Genomic DNA, 8,228 nt, shown 5'->3' with positions numbered 1-8,228 from the left:
TGTAAAAAGTAAGGATGTAACGATTCACATTACGATTTTTTTTTTAAACAAAATGAGATTTAAGATAAATTATAAATGAAAAGATGTTTATTATTATTATTATTATTATTGCTTGGACAAAATGCTGAACATTTCTTTGTGAAATTATAATAATACATTTTAAAACAAAACCCAAATCTAATAAATAAATAACACAAAAGAAATCTCTTTAAACAAACGAAGGCTTTGCCTGTGCACTTTCCATTCAGTTAGAGGCAACTATTGTATTTTAATCATGACCCAAACAAAGATGCTGCATACATGCTGCACGAGCAGTTTTTAATCTAAATTAGACTGTATAATTTTGAGATTTGAAGCTAAAATAGAATGGTCTGAATTTAACTCTGAAATTATGCTACATCTGAATGAGACAAAAACAGCAGACGGGCTGAATGTTTTTTTTTATTTTCAGTGAAATCAATGTAATATATTTTTGTTCGATAATATTTTTTATTTTGTATTTTGAGAGAATTTAATGGTGCTATTTAATATTAATGCAATAATTATGATACATTTTTCCCATTGAAAATAATACACAATTTCTTCTATTTTTCTATTACTTTTCAATTATGGCATGTATTTCATGTTAAAATAGAGACAATGCCTTTAAAATCCAATTTTTGAAGGCAGATTAGTTCCATCCGGTGGGAGTAAAAAAAGAAAAACATCTGAAATTCCATGTTTTAGCCACTTGATTCCTATAATAGAGCTCTATATAAAAGGCTTATATATTCTCTAGTTGTTTTTAGACAGAAATACTTTTTTTTAAGTTGTGGATTTGGATTTATATTTAGACATTCTCAAAGACAACTTTTTGTAAAAGCTTAGTTTTTTTTTTTTTTAAATGTTTGTTTGAAATGTCAGTTTTTGCATGAACTTTTTATTTGATTCATCTGGCTCAATTTTGCCATATTGTAACAGCCACACCAGTTCATTTGTGTATGTAGGCTATAATAGTATATGTGTGTGTGTGTGTGTGTGTGTGTGTGTGTGTCTGTGTGTGTGAGTGTGTGCTTGTGTGCTTGTGTGTGTTTCTTTTTTGTACTCTTGATGTTTTAGAGTGTCACCCCTTCCTTGGTGTCTGTGTTTATACAGCATTGTGGCTGAAGTGTCTGGTTTGTACACTTGATATTTTAGAGTGTCACCCCTTCATTGGTGTGCACTTTTTTCTGTATCGTGAATGATTTGTATTTTGTACACACACAAAATTCTCTGTATTTTCGTATTTTTGCGTATTTCCCATTCATTTCCAATGGCGGTCATTTTTGACCGCGAACAACACAAGTGTGACTATTTTTTTTACGACCATTTAGCTTTTTCGAATCAAGTCCACGATTTTTTTGTGGTCACATAGTGACTTCCATAAAAGTCAGTGAGTTTCGTACCATTACGATGAAGTAGTGATTTAAAAAAAAAAAAAAATTCAGGTCTACAATGACCGAACAATACCAGAGGGTTATTATGCATTATACAGAGTCAAGATGAAAAGAAAATATCATAAACATTTTTAAGACAGTCAGTTCCCCTCAGAGATACACTTATATAAACTACTACCCCCAACTGTATCGCGATTCGTTTAATATCTCAACTGTCACATATTTGTATCGATTTTCAACCGGCGATCGGTGCATCATTACACCCCTAGTAAAAATATATAATTATTGAATATTGAAGACATTTTATTTGCAGAAAGATGCAATTTCCCTTGTTTATACACATATTTTTTACATACTTATGTATACAAAAAAGGAAGCATTTTAGAGTATAAGGTCAAACGTCAACTGTCAGCCAGACTACAGACTGTGGGTGGCTATAAATAGCTTGGCCTAGTAGAAGGATAATCAGCTGTTGTTGCAGTTGGATTCTTTCTTTTGTTGTGACTCTGCCCTGACTTTAGTGAGAAGTTTGACCGGGTGTGTTCCTGTGGTTATCATCAAAAATGTATGGTAGAGTCTTTAGGTATGAGTTTTGTGTCAGAGATGTCTCATACAGTAGCTACTATGGCAGACGTGTACATGTAGACGTATTGGCACCACGTTTGCTTTCATGAGGAAGTGCATTCTTGTCCAAATATTAGCTCACGCTCATGTGTCCATTCACCAGCAAATGTTTTGGATAGTTAGTTAACCAGTTATGTTAAGGCCTTCAGCTGTTTAGACAATGCAGTAAATATTTTTTTTTATTAAACTGATTTATTATTACGTATATTTAATGATAAAAGTAGGCTATGTCTGGTGAAGAAAAAAACTTTTTGAATTATAATAAAAATGGGAGTTATTATATTTATTTTAAAATCAATATTTTTATGAGTGCTCTGAAATATAAACTAAGACAGTCAATGTAGACACTTTTTTTAAGTGGCTCTTGCATATGAACTATCACTGAACATCAATGAACTACTAATAACATACTTGGGTTAAAAAAATCTATTAAAATAATACAAATGAATAATATTCCAGGTTAATAATAAATGTTCCAGGTACATTTAAAGACAAAGTCCATGATATTTTATTAGACTTGCCCATGCGCGCGCAGGTCACAAAAAGTGGCACTAACAGTGCGATGTGAAAGCGTAAACAAAGCAACTTTACACTGTTTTTGTCAGCAAGGAGCCAACACGACTTTCTCAGCATATCTAGGACTCAAGAAAAAATGTTTAATCCGCAAGATACGTTTTCTCAGTCGGATATTTTTGGCTGGGGAACACGTAGGAGAAACGCTAGGTTTATAGACATGTTTAACCTGACTAAAATTATCACTAATCTCGTGCTATTGTCATTTAAATAATATGCTATACTGTTCGCCTAACGTTACTTGTACCTGCCAAAAAGCTCAAATCTGTGAAGACAGTTGTCATGACCGCAGTACAACAACAGATGCCCCCTGCAGTCTGGCTTTAATACAGATCTTACAAGCTAAGGTAAACAAGTATCCAACTGTTTCAGAATGCGCGTGTGATTTGCGGGAATGTTAATCTGTGCAGGTTTCAAAGTGTGTGAATACACGCATGAAGTTACACTCTTACAGAATTACTTTGCTTTAATAAAAAGTAGAATTTCGTTAGCGACATCTGTGCACTCCCAGCATCAACATCCCGCCTGATTAATGATGGCCTCTTTCTTTTCTGTCGGCTTATAACTGGGACAAAGACTTTCTCCAAGTTTGGCCTGCCCCTTTAACAGCAGTGCAGCCCTAGTGGTGATTATCGGACTGTCCGATTCCCTAGAAACTCTGCGGCGCAGCTCTCACTTTTAACCGGGATCATGGCGGCTCCGCTCGGGCGGGACACACTACCTGAGCACTGGTCCTACGGAGTGTGTGGGGATGGCAGAGTCTTTTTCATCAAGTAAGCAGCCTTTGAAGGGTTTAACCGCAGTCGTTGCATTTTACTGTGGTTCTGGTGAATCCGCACCTTTTCCGATGGGTCTCGTAACAGGTGTTTCTGTGTTCCAGCGACAAAACTCGCGGCACTACTTGGCTCCATCCCCGCACTGGTGAACCTGTCAACTCAGGACACATGATACGATCAGGTACGGTAGTAAACTATGCTGGCTAGTCTAAATTTTGCATCCTTAGTCGGATACTGCTGTAAGTGTGTTTAAAGTGACCAGTGGAAACACGTCCTCTGCGTAATTGATGGTGGGCTACTTTCTGTTTCATTAAAAACTTAATGGAGCTTTGTACAAATATTTCTCTCCCCTTAGATTTACCGCGGGGATGTGAAGAGGGCTTCACCGAGGAAGGCGCCAGCTACTTTATAAAGTAAGCGATAGTAAGAATTTCTGTTTTTGTCATTGTGAGACCGTGAGGATGCTAGTGCAACTGCAAAGCCCTCCCCAACGAGCGCTCACTCACTCCCGCCTCTTCCAGTGATCAGTGCCCGCTGTCTGCTCGTACCTTCAAGAGTCAAGAAAAGACATAACTGAATCAGTCAGAGGTTTTATTGAATGTTTACTGCCGATTTGCTCTTCAATAGTTTATGTGAGGCAATGACATTGGACAACTGATTTCCAGCTATCAGTCTGCTTGACCGTTGGTTTGTCCAGTTAATTGTCTAACCAGTGATCCATCTGATTGTCATTTATTTATTCATCAGTGGTCAAGGTCAGTATATTTATATTAAACAACTAGTGTCTACCAAAGTGCTGTACATTAACAAATAATATAGATACTATAAAGAAGAAAATAAAAGAGAAAGACAAAAACAACAACGAATAATCCATAACAAAAGTTAGTACACATTACAATACATAAAATACCATTCATCCAAAAGCCAAGGAACAGGAGAGCACACATACACATTGATAGCACAAATGCACAGAAAAAACAACAAAGGACAGGAGCAATGGCAGGCCAACAACCACATTGGCACAATCTTGGATCAAAAATGAGTGTGGTCTCATTTTAAATATCCATATCCATCCAAATATATCTGTCGATGTATCTATCCATATATGTATCTAAGCCATCACTGATTGTTACATTTCTGTGACAAATATGATTTTTGCATTTCGATTTGCTCCAAACAAACAAACAAACAAAAAAAACACTCCTCAGCTGTTGTATTAGATGCATTCTCTCAGCAGTTAACAATTTTTTTGTAATTTAATGCCCAGGTAATATAACACACAGCATATATGTTCAATATTCTTTTAAAAATGAAAAAAAAAAAAATGCTAGTCTGTCTATGTCTATCTCTCTGTTTACACATCCAGTAATCTGTCAGAATCTGTCTATTCGTCAACATCCATCTCTACCATGTTCAGCAGGTGAGGAGACTCATGGGCAGATAGTGAGCAGCAGAAGTGAGATGAAGTGGACTGTGGCAGAGAGAGAAGTACTACTTAGGGAGCTACCTGGAAAAAATTAGCTGCAAGGACACTAATCATTTTCAATGGCAGGCAGAACTTTGAGAGGATGCAATCCCATAAAATTGGTGTGAATAAGCGTGAGAGTGTTGAAGTGCTGTGGTCAGTGCTGCTGTATAGAATGTTGCCTGTATCGCCTGAATATGATAGAATGTGTGGCTTGGCACAGCCAATTAGATGTCATAAACATTGCAGCAGCTCCCTAAGTAATGTTTCCCAATATAATTCCGTACAATTGTGATAAATACTTTTGTATTAACGAACCAGCTCATGCTTTGAAAAATGATTTCCCCTGGAACCAGTAGATTCTATTTTGTATTGTAGCTTTACCTGTCTAGTTCACTTGGATGACATCAGACTTCAGTTGATAATTGCAAGGAGATCTGATTCTGTTTGATCTAAGCTATACGATGACAAAGAGTGCTTCATTGTGACAGCTAGTAGAATCTTTCACCACTGTCTTTGTAGCAATGCTAGTTAATTATAGCCCTCACTACTGTTTACAGTCACCCATGCAGCCCATTATCTCTTCTGTGCCCACTTAATGGAGGAAATAAAGGGTATTGGCCAGCAAGACTGGATGGGTTTTCCCATTAAAATTCTTCGCATGTACGGACCTTAACCTTTCCCGTTTAGCGGATGTTGTGCCCTGTCTGTACGTGTATGTGCGTGTGCCCATATGCCCGTGGAATGACAGAGATGTATGGTACGATCACACAGCCAATTCATGGTGGCTTTGCTCTCCAAAGTCACTTTATCCATTCAGCTCCACTAATGTGGAAACCGCAACCAGACCACCATCATTATAGCCAATGTATCATTCACCGTCCTTAATTGTATGACCTGTTCCATCTGAGATTTACTGTAAGAATGTTTTTTGCCTGACAGATTATTAGTTTGTTTACAGTACTGCAGTAAATCATTTGCATGCTCTGGCTTGTTTAATTAAATTGAGAAATCAACCCGACAGCTGCCAGTAAACAGCCAATGTGATTGCACTTTATGCTGCACAATGTCATATCAACAAACTAATTTAGGACAGCAGGAGCAAAGAGCAATGTGAAGCTACTAGCTACGATTTTTCCCCTTACGGATTTGTCTGAATTTTAAAGAGCCTGTTTTTGCTTCTGCACAATTGCCATGCAATGACGTGCTGCAGGATTGCAGTGAAAACAATGTTTACTTGTGGCTTATTTTCAGTATTAGCTTTGGAGAGCCCTTAAATTCATTCACCAGAGTAAATTTAAACTACATAATCCTTCAATGATGGAACAGGGCTGTTGTGGATTGTTCTATTGGATGGAGCTTTTGGTAACCCAGTTTTATTATTAAAATTTCTTTGTGATGTATTGTTCCTCTGTATTACTCATAAGTTGTTTTATCCAACTCATCGCACACAGATGCCTAAATATCAGGCAGTCGCTGCATCTGACAAATCTGCCTATGAGAATATCATGGCAATCACCCAGTTATCTCAAAGCGCCACCAATGTAGCCCATGCAATCCGGAATGCATTAGTATCTTGCTCTCTGCTTTGCATCTAAATAGCACCACTTTCCCATAAAGCTGTTTATTTGTAGTTCAATGATCCACTGGTGTCTGACCAGAAAACTGCGTCTCATCAAAGCTGCTATAGTGAGAGGGGGTGTTTTAAAGGTCAAAGAAATGATTTTAGAAATGTGTTATTGCTGACAGTTTTATCGTGGGCCATGTGAAGGGACTCATTGTGCTGCGTCTAGGCACAGTCAAATACTGAACAGCTCAGAGGCCTTAGAGAGCTGAAATGTCAAGACTGTAAAGTAATGCACTTATTTGTGGGCTAAATGACATTACTGTTCCTGTTTTGATCCTGTTAGACATTGTCTTTGTGTTATTTTGTGTTAACGGGCTAGAAAAGGGAGCTGATTGTTATTTTAGTTAAAGAATGCTAGAATAGAAAAAGGTTTCCTATTTCTGTCTTTTTAGGTATGGTGAGTGCCTTCCAGCCCTTTAATCTGTCCATTTTGTAGTTTAAATTGCATTGCTTACTGTCTGTGGTTATTTGACTCACTTGTGCCAAAGAATTTAGCATGCACCATTTGTGACAAGACTGGCAGTCGTAAAGTGGCTGTGTGCGTGTTCCCTCACTTCAAACTTTGAGAATTTTTTTTTTCTTTTATCCTCTTGTAATTTTATTAATCAACATTAATGGCTATAGACTGCAAATAGTATTGAGTACTGAATGTTGTTAAATGTGGAGCAGTAGGGAATAGGGAGAGAGTGATGCTTAGACTGTCCTTGAGACAAAGTACGCTTGGGTTACATTAGGCACTCTTAGAGACCATCATTTCTGCTGATGTGATTATTATTTTTGTGGTTCATGAGGGACTGCTCTGTATCCGGCATACTGGATTATTATCCAAATTATATTTGATATACTGCAGGCTTGAATTATGCCAAACATTTAATAAGTCCCATAAAATGTATAGCTAATGGATTTACTCTGTGTCTTTACCCATCCCACATTCATCTAATGAAGTGATATGAATGGAGGAAAAGCATCTCAGATGTTCCCACTCATTTTGAGACATTGCTGCTGATATAGAAGCACATGTTCTCCATCACTGTATGCAGGAGACTGAAGGTGGATCCTGAGCTGACCTTTAAAAGAGATCATTCAGGTGCCTTTTCCAGTCTGATAAGGTGTTTTCAAGTGAATTTTAAGCAGATTTTAAACATTCTGTTAATGTTAATATTGTGCAATCTCTAATTAATAGATTTTAAGATATGTTGGAATGTAATTATAAACAACAACCCTCGTTTTTTTCTATTTAATCTTCATACATTACTGTTTAAGTAGTGTTTGGGGTCAGTAATGACAGTAAATGCACTTACCTTGTTAATCTCCCTTTCTCTCTTTATATGTACAGTGGGTATAGAAAAGAATCACACCCCTTTAAAATAATCACATTTTGTTGCTTTGCAGCCTGAATTGAAGACAGATTGTTTTATCCAGCTGTATTTACTCAGTGCAACGTATTACATCCAAGTGAAAGATATAATACCAACATGTCAGAAAAGAAAAAAAAACCCAGAATCACTGAGTTGGAAAAAGGATCACCCACTTGTGTCAGTATTTTGTTTAACCACCTTTTGCTTTAATTACAGCCTTTAGTCTGTTGGGATATGTCTCTACTAGCTTTGCACATCTAGACTTTGCAATATTTGCCCCCTCTTATTTGCATAACTGCTCAAGTTCAGTTAAATTTGATGGTGACTGTTTGTGGACTGCAGTCTTCAAGTCATTCCACAGATTTTCAATGGGGTTTAAGTCTGGGCTCT

General features: G+C 37.1%; 1 pseudogene; it reads left to right on the top strand.

The window, feature by feature from the left end:
* The first annotated feature begins 2,658 nt into the window (after positions 1 to 2,658).
* The window catches only part of LOC107700619 (pleckstrin homology domain-containing family A member 7-like), a 112,000-nt pseudogene continuing 106,430 nt past the window's right edge, over positions 2,659 to 8,228 (top strand).

The sequence above is a fragment of the Sinocyclocheilus anshuiensis genome, unplaced genomic scaffold, assembly GCF_001515605.1.
Source record: "Sinocyclocheilus anshuiensis isolate Anshui unplaced genomic scaffold, SAMN03320099.WGS_v1.1 scaffold1099, whole genome shotgun sequence".
NCBI lineage: Eukaryota > Metazoa > Chordata > Actinopteri > Cypriniformes > Cyprinidae > Sinocyclocheilus > Sinocyclocheilus anshuiensis.
This window is presented reverse-complemented; position numbering and strand designations above follow the sequence as displayed.